Raw genomic sequence first — 11014 nt, forward strand, 5'->3', positions numbered from 1 at the left:
ATACTCGGTTGCAAGCATGTTATTCCCCACTGTTACATGTGGGCCTCAAACTAGGAGGAATACTGAGTGTACAGATGTATAATATAAGGCAACATGTCTGCAGCTACATGCCATGCAGCAGAGCATCAGGCAGGAAGAATTAGTGGAGGAAGTGCAGAAAGGAGAGAGCTGGGGCAAAGTGCGTGGAATGTCAGTTGACATCAGATGCAGGAGGAACCAGAGTGCTGTGCTGCTTATCACACAATTGTCCATGTTAACCATTCTGCCACTTCACTGGTGGCAAACCACTACCTGTCTGTGTGGAGAGCCTCAGTAAGGAGCAGACAGAAGTCAGGGAGGGAGGCCTCTCCTTTATGTGCTCAAAAGGCTCATATGAAGATTCCTATTCATTTCTAAACTCCCATAGGGGTATATCCAAAGCCGGGGTGGATCAGCACTGACTTGAGTAGAACTGAGTTCGGATTTTGGCCTCTCTTTGTCGCTTTAGGCCTCATCTTACAGTTCTCTCATACATAAAACTCACATAGGATGCAGTGGGAATTACATCCGCCTCAGAGTGGCAGGATCAGGCCCTAGATGATTACCATTAGAAGCTCCCTTGCCTGTTTCTGAGGTATCCCAACTACTCAGTTTGTTATGAACACAAGGAATAATCACCAATGTCAGTGAGTGACCCTGACCACCAGGGAGTTTATAAACACAAAAAGGCTACAGTGGTGCAATGGAATTTAGTGTGTGTGACTGGCCGATGAAGGAAACGAACTTGCTCCATAGTCTGTCACACAAATGAATGTGTTCCTGAGATCTTTAATCTAAAATGTAGGACGCAAAAGAGCAGCAGTGAAGGAAGCTGGAAACAGTGTAGAAGAATGCATGCCAAACCTTGTTATAGCATGGCATGCGTCAGCACTGCTGATGTCAGTGCTCAGTTAGGATTACATATATGAAAGATAAAGGCAAATGTGGGGCTAAGGTAAGTGACTGAAGTCTCTTTCAATTAAATATCTATGCAAATTAATTTTGAGCCGGCGCCTCCCCTCACATATCCAGCAACTGGAAATCTCTCACACTTTATGGTGGTACAATTGGAAAATTAGTCTCTTTAATAAAACTCTGTCAGATTTTCTGACCTTGGTCTTGTCCATAACCTCTGTCAGCATGTACTATTCGGAAGGCTGACAAAGAGGAAGAGTTTAGTCAGAGAGATTAAATATTTACTCATGGACGAGTGTGGTGAATCAGACTGAGATTGGGTGAAAAGGGAGAAGGTCCTTAAAGCAAAAAGTCTCAGAGAGGTAGCTGTGTTAGTCTGTAACTTTAAAAACGAGTAGTTCTGTGGCACCTTAGAAGCTAACATATATAGAAACATGAGCTTTTGTAGGTAAAAACCCACTTCATCAGATGAGATGGAGTGGAAATAACCAAAAGCAAAAGGCTTTTGTACTGCAGGGGCTGTGCACAACTGAGCAAAATACAAAAGGGCTGCTCTAGGCACCAAGTCTGGTATTGAGAAGACTTTGCACTTCTATAGCAACTTCTAGCCAATGCCTGGAAGCATTTTACACACTGACTAAATTAAGCCTGAATATGTCTCCAGCTGCCATCATTGTAGCATCAAACTGCATAAGGAAAAGCAAGGAAGCAATGGTATTCCCATCGTATTGAGAGGGAAATGAGGCTCTGAAAGGCTGTGACTTGTCCAGGGTCATACCATAAATCTTTGCCAGATCCAAGCATTGAACCTATAACTCCCACTTTGGTGCTCTTACTTGGAAAACATCCTTCTGCCTCTTGGAAGCTGCTTCCTCCTTGGGCACAAGGATTCCTTACATTAATGCCTCTTGGTTTTTAATAGAAAAAATACCCAACTGGCAGGTGGCAGAGGGGCTGGAGAGACACCTGTCTAATCTAATGCACTGGCTGTAATTCTAAGACACCTGATGCCTGGTACTTAGTGACCCCTCTCTTCTTTGGGGCAGAATGGCAAACTCTTCATCCCGCACACAACTGAATAATAATCGTAATTAATAATATCAAATGTCTATTGACTCTTCTGCTTGTTTAATGAGAAACTTCCTGTGTCAGAAACTTTCCGACACTAAGAAGTCCAAATAATGCGTCATAAATAACTCTTACAACTTCTTTCTTCTTTAGAAGCTTTGCAGCCCACACTTGGGCACTGATGGGAATAAAGAACAGTGCTAATAACACAGATTATGTTTTACCCTCACACACGCCACTGTGAACAAAACCCAACACAGGGCCAGATTTTGAGCTGCTGTAAATCAGCCTCGCTCCACTGAGGATCTGCCATTGCTCTCCTTCATATCACTCCTTAAAACACTCCTTTGCTATGACATCTACTAAAATCTGACAGTGGCTAGGCAGCTGACCTGCTGACACCACTGCCTATCATGCTGACCATCATGATTTAATTGTTTCCTGGTGCTTCCCCTACCCCACCATCAATTTACATCCACCTGCTGCCTCTTGTCTGGTACTTAGTTTGGAAGTTCAACTTTTTTGTTCTGAGTTAAGACCCTAGCACAATGGGGTCCTAATCCAGGACTCAGATTCATAGGTACTATGGTAATGCCAATAATATTATAACTGCTGTAAATCCAGCTGACACTTTAGCCCGTTTCTACTGACAGAAGCTCCCATGCCAGTGCCATGTGGTACAGGCTCAGGCAGAAGGGGTGCCAGGGATGCTGCAGCACCCCCCAGATTTTGCATCCCACACTGCAAAATGTCTGGTGGCTCTGCTGCTGCCGGGGATACCGACCACCAGTTCCAGGGAGTCCTGGCTGCTGACCCCTCACCTCTGGGGGTCCAGGCTGCCGGCCTTGGCGTTTCTGCTGCCAGCCGCAGGGCCTCAACTGTCCCCATCTGTAGCCCAAGCCTGGGGCGCTTAGCGTTGCTGACAGTATAAGGGGGGGTGCAGCTCAGCACCCCCATCCTAAAAATGATTCCAGCGCCACTGCCCTGTGAGGGAGGGCACCAGCTGCTTTGCGCAGAATGTGGGTGTAAGTTTCTCTGGATTCCCCTGGCACCCTTCCTCCAGCTCACTCGGTACCCACCAGATACACGCCAGGCCGCCTCCTCGCCCTCCCACGACCCTCCCCTCCCCTCTCGCAGCGGCCATGGCACAAGCATTTGGGGGCGCGGGTGGGGAGAGGGGGGGGCACGCTGAACCCAGGGGCCCCAGTTAATCACTGCGCAAAACGCCCCTGCCGTGTGTCTACTGGAGCCGCCCTGTGGGGTGGGAAGATGCTGGTCGGGGCAGAGGAAGGGGTGAGGAGCTGGGGGACATGCCGCTCTGGGATCATGGAGCCCGTCTGGAGGGAGGCAGCTGCGGGAAGGCTCAGTCTGGGCAGGAGGGTGCCGGAGCCAGGCTGCCCCGAGGAAGAGGAGCAGGGCGAGAGACAGCAGCTAGGAGCCCTGGCCGGCGCACTGTGCTTACCCCAGGCTGCCAGGGCCCTGGCTAGACCCGCCCGGCTCGGCCCGCAGCCCGCGCCCCTTACCTCCCTGCGCGCAGCTCCCCCGCTCCCCGGTCTGGCTGCCGCCGCCTGCAGTCCGAATGGTTCGCAGCGCGTTGCCAGCCGCGGCGCTTGGGGTGCCGCTTTCGCTCTCGGACTCTGGCTTGCTCGCTACAGGAGGGAGGGGCTTGGCTTGGCTGGCCCACAGGCCGCTCGTCCTGCTTGTGCGGCGGCCCCCGGGCCTGGAAAGTCGAGGCAGGGCCTTGCGTGTTGGCAGGCGGTGGTGTCACAGCGCTCTGTGCGCACACAGGCTGTGACTCGTGGCTGTACCTGCTTTTGCTCCCCGGCTTTTTTACCGGGGTGTTGCCACGGCACCAGGCTGCTGAGCAAAGGTGCTGGAGCTAAAGTGTGTGTATGTGTGTGTGTGTGTGTGTGTGTATGGCGTTGGAGTGGGGGAAGGGCTGGTGCACCCCTTGGCTTGAAGTGGTATCCATCCAATGCAGGGCTTGCCGTTTGGTGGAATGGTGCTCCGCACCTCAGCACCCTCGCTACACAAATTGTGCCCGTCCCCCTGTAGCTGGGAACAGATTTTGGCTCAAAGTCACAGCCACCAGGTGTTTTCTGTGTCAGAGCTGGATCCTCCTGTGTGTGAGGGGGGAGAAGACAGCACAGGTCCTGGATTGCATTGTATAGTAGAGGTGCTGTGAGCCATTCAACCAAACCCTCCTCAAGCCCTAGCTGCAGCAACACTCACCAGGACCCCTAGTTCCAGCACCTCTCCTGCAACATGTGAGAGGGGGAGAGCAGAAGCTCTGCAGAGTGAACTTCACAGATCGCTGCACCTGCTTCCACAGAGGGTAGGGGAGGATGTGGTCTGGGGTTGTGAGATCCACCCTCAACGCAACTATAAATTGGGGGTGAAGGGGACTGAAAGCTGGTTGGAATCTGAATGATCTTGCTTAGCTGAAAATGGACACCATGTTGCAAACATTCTCCAGATTTCCCCCGTTTTTTAACCACCTCTATTCCTAAATGAGGGCTGGAGCCAACAGAGTATATCCTTTGTTTGGTAGAATTTAATGTGGGTAAAATGTAGGCTGACAGCCCTGAGGATCTGTTTATTCAAGAAACAGGTTCAGCAAGGACAATTAGCAGTGTCTGAGGGAGTGCTAGGGGAGGGAAATACAGTACATGTGACACCACTTGCTGCAGAAACTCTGAAACCAATGAAAGGTTCACGACTTCCTATGGTAACAAAATACGACTTTTTTCACCCTCTGTATTTTGTTGTTAATAAATACATAGATCTTAGCGCTTTTCATCAGTAGTTCTCAAAGCATTGTACAAAGGTGTTCACTATTACAACCCAATTTTACATATGGGGAAACTGAGGCACCACATATACTATGGAGGCACCACATGGAATCATAGGGTTGGAAGAGACCTCAGGAGGTCATCGAATCTAGCCCCCTGCCCAAAGCTGGACCAACTCCAACTAAATCATCCCAGACAGAGCTTTGTCAAGCCAACACTTAAAAACCTATAGGGGTGGAGATTCCACCACCTTCCTACGTAACCCATCCCAGTGCTCCACCACCCTCCTAGTGACATAATTTGTGCTAAGTATAAGGGGGTAGCCGTGTTAGTCTGAATCTGCAAGAACAACGAGAAATCCTGTGGCACCTTACAGACTTATCCACCTGAGGAAGTAAGGAAACAGATCAACAGAGCCAGATGTATACCCAGAAGCCTCTTGTTACAAGACAGGCCCAACAAAGAAAATAACAGAACACCACTGGCCATCACCTACAGTCCCCAGCTAAAACTTCTCCAGTGCATCATCAGCGATCTACAACCAATCCTGGACAATGATCCCCCACTCCGACAGACCTTGAGAGATAGGCCAGTCCTCACCCACAGACAACCTGCCAACCTGAAGCAAATTCTCACCACACCAGAGCAACTATACACCACACCAGAGTAACTCCCACTCTAAACCAACCCCTACAATAAACCTTGGTGCCAACTCTGCCCACATATCTACACCAACGACACCATCACAGGACTTAACCACATCAGCCACACAATTACGGGCTCATTCACCTACACATGTACCAATATAATATATGCAATCATGTGCCAGCAATGCCCCTCTGCCATATACATCGGCCAAACTGGACAGTCCCTAGGTAAAAGAATAAACAGACACAAATCAGATACCAGGAATGGCAATACACAAAAACCTGCAGGAGAACACTTCAATCTCCCTGGACACACAGTAGCATATTTAAAAATAGCCATTCTGCAACAAAAAAACTTCAAGAACAGACTTCAAAGAGAAACTGCAGAGCTACAATTCATCTGCAAATTTGATACTATCATTTAAAGATTAAACAAAGACTGTGAATTGCTAGCCAACTACAAAAGCAGTTTCTCCTCTCACGGGCTGTCTCTACACTGGGCCACTTATTCCGGAAAAGCAGCTGCTTTTCCAGAATAACTTGCCAGCTGTCTACACTAGCCGCTTGCTTTTCCAGAAAAGCAATGACGATCTACTGTAAAATTGTCAGTGTTTTTCCGGAAAAACTATGCTGCTCCCGTTCGGGCAAAAGTCCTTTTCCGGAAAAACTGTTCCAGAAAAGGGCCAGTGTAGACAGTACAGTAGTCTTTTCCGCAAAAAAGCCCCGATCACGAAAATGACGATCGGAGCTTTTTTCCGGAAAAGCGCGTCTACATTGGCCACGGACTCCACATCAGCTGCTAAAAGTGGACCTCATCCTCCCTGACTGAATTGACCTCATTATCTCTAGCCTTACTCTTGATTGGAACTCTTTTCTTATGCCTGTATATTTATACCTGCCTCTGGAATTTCCACTACATGCATCTGACCAAGTGGGTCTTTGCCCACAAAAGCTTATGCTCCAATAAATCTGTTAGTCTATAAGGTGCCACAGGACTTCTTGTTGTTCTTGCATAATTTTTGCTAATATCCAACCTAGACCTCCTCCACTGCAGTGTGAGACCATTGCTCCTCATTTTGCCTTTTGTCACTACTAAGAACAGCCTCTCTCCATCTTCTTTGGAACCCCTCTTCAGGTTGTTAAAGGCTGCTATCAAACTTCTGCAGACTAAATAAGCACAAATCCCTCAGCCTCTCCTTGTAGGTCATGTGCTCCAGTCATTTTGGTTGCCGTCCGCTGGATCCTTTCTATAGTGAGGGCCCTCAAACAGGACGCAATACTCTTGATTTGGTCTCACCAATGCCGAATAAAGGGGGATAATTATTTCTCTAGATCTGCTGGAAATGCTCCTCCTAATGCACCCTAATATGCTGTTAGCCTTCTTACTTACAAGGGCACTCTATTGACTCACATCCAGTTTCTCATCCACTGTAATCCCCAGGTCCTTTTCTGCCAAACAGCTGCTTAGCCAGTCGGTCCCCAATCTGTAACAGTGCTTGGAATTCTTCCATCCCAAGTGCTGTCCTTGTTGAACCTCATCAGATTTCTTTTGAGTCAATCCTCTAATTTGTCTAGATCACTCTTGACTCTATCCCTGCCCTCCAATGTATCTACCTCTCCTCTAGCTTTGTGTCATCCGCAAACTTGCTGAGGATGCAATCCATCCTCTCATCCTGGTCATTAATAAAGATGTTAAAACCAGTCCCAGAAACAATCCTTGGGGCACTCTGTTTGAGACCAACTGCCAACCAGACACTGAGCCATTGTTCACTACCCATTGACCCTGACAATCTAGCCAACTTTCTATTCACCTTAGAGTCCATTTATCCAACCCATAGTTCCTTAACTTGCTTGCAGGAATACTGTGGGAGACCATATCAAAAGCTTTGCTAAAGTCAAGGTATATCACATCCACTGAATTCTCCATGTTCACAGAACCAGTTACCTCATCATAGAAGGGAATCGGGTTGGTCAAGCATGACTTGCCCTTGGTGAATCCATGTTGACTGTTCCTGATCACTTTCCTCTCTTCCAATTGCTTCAAAATAGATTCCTTAAGGATCCCCTCCATGTTTTTTTTTTTTTCCGGGGACTGAGGTGAGGCTGAAAAGGCTGTAGTTCCCTGGATTGTCTTTATTCTCTTTTTAAAAGATGGGCACTATATTTGCCTTTTTCCAATAATCCGGGACCTCCCCTGATCTCTACAAGTTTTCAAAGATAATGGCCAAAGGCTCTGCAATGACATCTGCCAACTCTCTCAGCACCCTCAGATGCATTAAATCCTGCCCCATGGATTTGTGTATGTCCAGCTTTTCTAAATAGTCCTTAACCTGTTCTTTCTCCACCGAGGGCATTGTCCACCCTCTTCTCATACTGTGTTGCCTAGTGCAGTAGTCTGGGAACTGATCTTGTCTGTGAAGACAGAGGCAAAAAAAAACAAAAAAACAACAAAAAAAACATTTGAGTACTTCATCTCCAATCATGTGAGTCATCCCATCAAGACTCCATTATTCCAATCAAATCATAGTTCTTTGACTGTGCCAGGACTTCTAATTCTTCCTGCTTGTTTCCCAGGCTTTTTGCATTCATGTACAGACACCTTAGATAACTAGATGATTGCCCTACATTCTCTGTACAAATCAGGGGTCCTCTGTTTGCACCTTCCTCTTTGTGTTTCTTCTGCGTATCTCACTCTCCACTTACCTCAGGGCTTAGGTCACTGGATTTAGTGGAGCCCAAATCACCATTTTGAAACACTAGTTACAACATGCACAGCCTACTTGCATACATATACCCTGCACTAACAAGGTTCTGGTGGCTTCTGAAACACAGAAGACCATGAGGGCCATTCGAGAATATTTCTGCTTAAGATCCATTTGTAAACCTTGATAGCCTGTCATGACCCAAGATGCCCTCAGACCCAATCTCCCCTTATACTTCCTCAACAGGGCTGGAAGCTAAGATTCCAGATTCTCTGGCCTGATGTGAACATGTGGGTAACCTTCCACTGGCAGTTGGAGGATCATGAACCCAGAACTTCCCATAATATACAGCCCCCATATGACCCATGTGGAGGTCAAAGGTCAAGGGTGATGTGGGGATTTGCGGCTTGACGTAAGGAAGGATTTGGAGGGCTGGGGAAGGAAGCGGGCCGAGCTGACGGGCATGGGATTGCAGATGTGGCTTGCTGGGGGAAGGATATGGAAAACAAAAAGTCTGGGGGAGGTTCTGTGAGCTGATAGCTCCCAGAAAAAAACACAGTCCCCACCCATGGCACATAAGAGGGAGGGATTTGGAGTCCTGGAGATAGTGAGGGGAGGCTGGGGGAAAGAGTGGGGAGCAAAAGGGGCTGGAGGTGCAATCGCGGAAGATCTGGGGAACCAGGATGAGTGGCATGACAGAGAGGGGGTCACCTGGCTTAGGGAAAGGTGTGCATCATAGGGCTCTGGAGGTCGGGGAGACAGGGAATATGGAAGATGGGGTGTCACTGCAGGGATACACTGGAGGAGACCAGTGCTTTCCAGGGAGCGTGACACCAACTGTTTCCTCTAGTTTCCATTGGCGTCATGGTGCTCCTCACTTAAATTTGGCTTAGCCAGCGCCCCCATCATCATGATGGAGGAACAAGCTGAGTGGTGCTGAACTGCAACACCCAGGGTATGTCTACACTACCACCCTAGTTCAAACTAGGGTGGTAATGTAGGCAACCGGAATTGCAAATGAAGCCTGGGATTTGAATGTCCCGGGCTTCATTTGCATATTGCTGGGCGCCGCCATTTTTAAATGTCCGCTAGTGCGGACTCTGTGTCCTGCGGCTACACGCAGCACGGACTAGGTAGTTCGGATTAGGCTTCCTATTCCGCACTACTGTTACTCCTCGTGGAACGAGCGTGGAACCTATGTTGAAGGAAAAAAGCAAAAAATGGCCTGAAATTGGTCCGTGATAACTACAACAGCTGCTTTAGTGATACTCCAAGCAGTGTCCTGGCATGAAGTAAGAACAGGACTGGCACACTCAGACTTCTGAGTTCTAGTCCTATTCCTGCCCTAAGCAATCTGTGACCTTGAACAAGTACCTTTGTCTTTCTCTACCTCATTTTCCCCATCTGTGAAGTAGGGATGATGGTACTTACCTACTGCCCAGATGCGTTAGTTAATGTTTATTCAAAAAAACCTGTGAAATTTAACATGGTATTTCTGTGGTTGCAAGAATGGCCTCTTGAAGTATAGAACAACCAGGAATAAATTAGAGCAGCCATTAGGCTGTTGTAGTTTATGCCAGGGATTTGATTGATCATCCCCTGGCCACTCCTGAGATAAGAGGACTATAAAGACTTCAGTTTTGCGCCCCTTTTTATGTAGCTTAGCCAGATCAGAGAATGTGCCCCAAGGACTTTTGCATCCTTCTAGAAATTTTTCTGAGAAAAGAAGGAAACTAGCAGAAAAGAGACATTTTAAAAAAGCAAAGGCATGATTTAAATCCAGAAAAGTCTGGCTATTCATTGGCAAGGCAGGTATTCTGTCCTAACCTTGCTGACTTTGATTTTATCCTGTCAAATTTTCTCTGTCCCTTTTGGTTGGCAGGAAGCGGCAGAGCTGTGAAAGTCTGTTCATATCAGGAACAAAAGACAGGACTATGCCACACTTTAAAGACTAACAAGATGGTTTATTAGGTCATGAGCTTTCGTGGGCCAGACCTAGGTGGGCTCATCACCTAATAAACCATCTTGTTAGTCTTTAAAGTGCTGCATAGCCCTGTCTTTTGTTTCAGCTAGACCAGACTAACACGGCTGCATCTCTATCACTGTTCATATCAGGGATTGTTATCAGAAAGGTCTTTAGCCTGTAAAACAGTGGTTCCCAAACTTTTTGGCATCACGCTTCCTTTTTGATTTTTGAAAAACCCTCACTCCCTCCAAAAAATAACAAAACTTGTTGAGCAAAAAAAAAAAGGAACTGACCTATTCCTGCCCTAAGCAATCTGTGACCCCCCCCCACCGGAATTTTTTCATGCCCCCCCCCCCCCCAGTTTGGGAATCCATGCTGTAAAATATATTACCTCACATCCCCACACCTCCAATTAACCCCTTCTGTCGGTTCTCGGACCATGCAACCAATCCCTCTGAAGCTGCAGGAGAGCATGTGTGCTCCCTCCCAGTGGAGGAGTGGTCCATGCACTATGGTACTGATTGAATTGGACATTTTGGCCAACAATTCTTTCCTGGTCTGTGATCCCCTCATGACTCATCTCCCACTTTGCAACTTGCATCCCTGTGTTACCTCAAGCCTCAACTGCCTTGCTCTGTCCCACTGTCTGGTTTCCTTGCCATTGGCTTTGCTCTGTGAAGTGTGGGAAGGGGTTTGGTGGATACACATTGTATCTGAGCTGCCTAGGCTGCATTTTTTCTGTGCCACCTGGGCTAGCTGCCTCACTTAGCTCAGTTGGCTCTTTTCCCTCTTGAGGGATTGTGTAAGGAGGGGTGAATGTCACCCTTTGCATAAAAGGAGATGATCCCTTTGCCCCTTTTGCTTGGGCTGTGCTGGTAGACCCTGTGCACCTGTAAAACCAGTATC

At 47.8% G+C, this 11014-nt stretch overlaps 1 protein-coding gene across 2 annotated transcripts in view; it reads right to left on the reverse strand.

The window, feature by feature from the left end:
* The window catches only part of PLA2G7 (phospholipase A2 group VII), a 30093-nt gene extending 26203 nt beyond the window's left edge, over positions 1-3890 (reverse strand). For both annotated transcript variants that reach the window (XM_006120680.5, XM_006120679.5), the window contains exon 1: positions 3525-3890. The gene's annotated coding sequence lies outside the window, so the exon portion shown is untranslated. The remainder of the gene's footprint in view (positions 1-3524) is intronic.
* Between the last annotated feature and the right edge of the window lie 7124 nt (positions 3891-11014).

Source organism: Pelodiscus sinensis, chromosome 3 (assembly GCF_052426305.1).
Source record: "Pelodiscus sinensis isolate ZL-2025 chromosome 3, ASM5242630v1, whole genome shotgun sequence".
NCBI lineage: Eukaryota > Metazoa > Chordata > Testudines > Trionychidae > Pelodiscus > Pelodiscus sinensis.